Genomic DNA, 4801 nt, shown 5'->3' on the forward strand with positions numbered 1-4801 from the left:
TATTTAATTATTATATAACCATTTCGACCACCGATCTAACAGGTTAAACTATGACAACTATGACTTGCTGACTTTTCCAGTTCATTGTCTAGTCTAGTTTTTAAGACATTGGGTAACAAAACCAATAAATAGTTAAAAAATATTATATTTGCTTCAATGATATCATATTAAAATATTAACAATGTAATACATAATAATTTAAAAATTATTATTATTTACAAATTTTCACATACAATTTACATGTTAACTTTTAAGATTTACACATTCTCTAGTAATTTACAATTCAACTTGTGTATCTTTTATTTATAAATTAATGAACACGCTTTATTTTGAAGGAGGAATTGTAAAGTTAGAGATTTAATCGATATTAATTTTTTATAGAGTATTTATTTATAATTTTATGAGTCATTTTTTATAACGTTTGATATTATTTTTGTTTTATGTCATTTTTTTAGTCAACTAATGGTTAAAATTAATTTTTTTAATGACAATGTGATTAATGCCCCCATTTTCAAATGTTATAAAAAAAATTACACTACATGTAAGTTTAGCATACTAGAAGCTTCTAAGCAAATAGTTAGGGAGTAAAAATACACTTTAACTCTTCTTTCACTCTAATCTAGATTAATTTGGCTGGCATACTTCTTTAGAAGACATATCTCCCATAAGAATTTAATCGTTGATGTATATCCAATGCTTGAATTTGAGACCTCTAGCTAAACTGGACCAAACCCTTAGTCAATTGATCTAATCATTCGATGGTTATGTATGTAGAAATAAATTGAAATAGAGTAGATTATGACAAACTGAAATGGAATATAACATCTTATTGTTTTAAAGTTTTATTTAATTATTATTAAATTTAAATTAGTTATAATCATGTTTTTTCAGTTTTAGAGTGGATAAGAAGAGTGAACGAGTGAGGGGATGAGAATGAGGGGATAATTTTATAGTGACATTATTTATACAAATTCATTTTTATTTTTAACCTCTCAACTTAAAAGGTCGCGACGTATTAAAAAAAAAAGGTCATAAAAAGAAGAAGGGTTTAGATGACTAAAAATGATTTGGGATATTATTTCAAGCCATTCATCTCTCTTTCAATAATGTTTTTTTTCAAACAAAGGTATAAAGCTTCTAACCATTACAACTCCATTTATTCTATCTTAAAAAAAAAACCTCAAACACTGCCTTAATTTCTAATTATTTCCTTTAAAGCATTATTTTTTTCATTTACTATCCCTAATTAGAACTATAAAAAAATTTATTAATTAAAAAAACTGTTATTTTTTTGGTAATGAATTGAACAAACTCTTCTAACTAATGAACTGAGGAAAATTTCAAAATTTTATAAAAAAAAATACTCCCTCTGTTTAAAAAGATAAGACATTTTTAATTAAATTTCATCCACAATAAAGTAGTTATCTACTTTTAAACTAACTTTATCTTTTCATATTTACCTCTATTAAACACTCTATAATAAATATAAAGCCATTCATTAATAGAAATACTTTTAAAAAAAACAATGATTACACCTTAAAAGATTAAAAATACTTTATATTTTTTAACATTCAACTCTTTAAAAAATACCTTACATTTTTTAACAGAGGAAGTAACTAATTTTAATTTTTTTATAATTTATATAAAGTTGCTAATAAATTATTATTAAAAAGATTGGAGGGAGGGGCAATAAAAAAAAATCTTTAAACAATGCACTCTCAAAATAATTCTCCTAAACTCTGCAAATTAGAATTCTCATAACTAGTAATTCATCACGTAGAGAGGAGAGTTTTCCAGGGCGTTGGGATTGAAGGAATAATCAATTTTTTTAAGCAAAGTAATTGATTTTAGAGAAATAATCCGAACAACTCTGCTTGTACTTAATTGATTATTTGGGCTGGATTCGCATTTTTTATTAAGCTCCTCCTGGCTACTTTTTGTTCATCAATTTTACCGTTACAATGTATAATTATTTGTCAGATTTTCACCTGCCAAGATTACCCTCGTTCAATTCCATTATACGTGATATGTTTGCATTCTCTGTTCTCTCTTCTCTTCCGGAACCTCGAGCTCGTCTCGTCTCTCACTCTCTCCGATCTCCTTCTTGTGCCGTGTCTCCACCGTCAACCTGTTGTCGTCCCACCCCTACGTGGTCACCATCCGCTGTCTCTGATCTACGGCCAGCTCAACAATCTCCAAGCTTCGATCTCCTTCGTGTGCCGCGCTCCTGCTTCTCCTAAGCCGTCCTTCTCCATTCGTCGACTTGGCCGCCGTTCAGCAAGCTTCAGCCATAGTCGAAGTAGGTCCGAGTTGCCTTGATCTAGTCGCCCCATCTCCGATCTGCTGGTCTTCATCCACCATCGATTTGGTCTGTGGAAGAAGAAGGTCGGTGTGCTCCTTTTTCGGTTTTCTATCATTTTAGGTTTCCCTCCACATTCCCTGATTCCAAACCTTGTGGACCACAGTGTGCTAAGATTAGGAATATATTTTTGTTTGAAATTGTTTATTTGTTGGTTAGCAGTTATCCTCCACATTCGGTTTTCTATCATTTGATTGTTTGATTCCAAACTGAATGTTAATCTTGTTTTAGGTTTTGTCTGTGTGTTCTGGATTTTACCTACGGGATGTTAATCTTGTTATGGTGATTGTTCTTCAAGCCTCTGATTTTTCTGGGTTAATAATCTTGTTCTGGTTTTTCTGTTTGATTCTCTGATTGATGAGGTGGAGTGATAGTGAGTCACGTGGAGTGCCAAGTGTACGTTTTTGGTGAAACAAAATTAGTTAAGGTCAAAGTTAACATTAATCGAAGGGACGTGTTCTGTTTTTTTTTTTTTTTTGGGTCAGGTGTACGTTCTTGTTCTGGTTTTTGCCTTCGGTTCTCTGATTGTTCTATTTTATGGTTTGTAAAAAGTTTATGGTTTTTTCAGAGGGTTGGAATTACGTTTGCAAAAAATTTTAGGACTGCGGAGGCTTTTTTTTTTAAATAATCGTGTGTATGCTCTATCGATAATCATAGGGAATAATCATGATCATCATCATGATATCATTAATACTACCAGACGAGTCTTGTATAGATATTGGGTTGTTAATTTTAATTTCGTGTACGAAGAAGATAATATAATGATTAACTATCCTCCTAAGTTGGCTTAAGGTATATTTGGTTTACCTTTCAACTGAGGTTGGGGGTAGCCCAAACCTCATTTGAGAGGTAAAATGCCCATTGTCCCATTTAAAATCTTGTTTGGAAGGGGGGAAAAAAAATCACACGAGCAACAAGACAAAACGAGCGTTATCAATGAAGTTAGGAAAAAGAGCTTATTGACGCTCGTTGCAAAATGGGCTTTAATATCATATTCTCTCTCCTCTTTATCTCCCTTGAAACCCCAAACTGTTTCAAAATGGACTCGCACTCTCAGGTCCAAATCTTCAACATTCTCACCACCAATTCTGTTTTACTGATATCATTGAAACTCATTGATCATGTAATCAGATCCATCTATTTTGAAGATCCCCATCTCGTGCCCTGGCGTCGATGGAATCTGAAGAGATCAACGGCCAAAATCTACACCGTGCAAGCATTGGACACATTGAAGACCATATCAGAGGGATTTAGCTGACTGGTAATCATGGACCAGATTGCGAGTGTGAACAGCATCATTGTAGCAAATCATTTGACCAACAGAGGAGGTTGGTGATAATGTTGCTATGTAGGTGCTTGAATAATGTGAGGAACAGCGAAATGACAGTGTATATGTCATATAAGGTGAGAGAGGGAGCGAGCTTTTTATTTTTTTAAGAATAAGAGAGGGAGAGAGCTTAACGAAGAATCTTTATTAACCTTGTAAGTGTAATATATATCAATTTTTTTGGATTTTTTAACTCCACTTTTTTAAAAATGTAATTTTAATTTACAGTTTAATATTTTTAAAAATGTCAAATTGATCCTAAAATAAAAATAATAAAATTTACTGTGGAAATAGTTTGTGCAACAATAGTAAAACATAGCTTTATTAGGGGAAATTTAATTATCAATGTTCAATTCATACGAAGTGGAGATGAAAGTATAAGTGATCATGAGTGTCACACCCTAATATTAAAAATATGATCGGCATAAAATATGACATGGACTCACATTTCATAAATCTTAATTATCTAAAAGTTAAGTTAAATTGGCAATATATGCAAGTTATATATAATAATAAAGTTCTTAAAGTTTTTTAAAGTTTTTGTAGGAATTTCAGCAGAGTTCCCTTATAATTAGGACCTCCTGAAATTTCACAACAACTACAGAACTTGTCAATCAAACCAGCAAGGAAACTGGCTCCCTTCCAAAAATTTTCACAATAACAAAATAGAATTAGGATCTAACTATATGGTACGTGGAGCACTAGCTTATAATTTGCAAAATACAATATAAGATCTTACCAGTGAGTAATCACCATGTATTTCCTTTATCCGAAAAGCAAGAATGGCCCTCAATGGTCAGTTGGAGGCAAAGGATCAGTTATAATATTTGAGACCAAAAATTTACCAGTGAGCAGCGTCCCGATCCAGATTTTAATAAAGAAGATATATAAAGACAATAAATAATAAATTTAACTTCAAATAATTAATGAAATAATGAATTATCCAAAATTTAAAATAAATAATGATTTTTCATAATAGCATGATTGTGAATTTAGACAAGGCAAATAGAATCACATATGTGTATTAAAAATTTCACTGTTTACAAAATATAAAAACGTACAATAAACACAATTTGATAAAGTATTTTCAGAATATTTTTTGAAAATGATAAATT

The 4801-nt window shown here is 31.1% G+C and overlaps 1 long non-coding RNA gene across 1 annotated transcript; it reads left to right on the forward strand.

Annotated features, from left to right (window-relative positions):
- The first annotated feature begins 1993 nt into the window (after positions 1-1993).
- LOC129310002 (uncharacterized) lies at positions 1994-3877 on the forward strand. Its single transcript, XR_008592988.1, has 2 exons — positions 1994-2385; positions 3491-3877. It is a non-coding gene; the product is annotated as an uncharacterized LOC129310002 (long non-coding RNA).
- Positions 3878-4801: the final 924 nt, after the last annotated feature.

Source organism: Prosopis cineraria, unplaced genomic scaffold (assembly GCF_029017545.1).
Source record: "Prosopis cineraria cultivar Desert tree isolate PC_DT_omini unplaced genomic scaffold, ASM2901754v1 PC4, whole genome shotgun sequence".
NCBI classification, from domain to species: Eukaryota; Viridiplantae; Streptophyta; class Magnoliopsida; order Fabales; family Fabaceae; genus Prosopis; species Prosopis cineraria.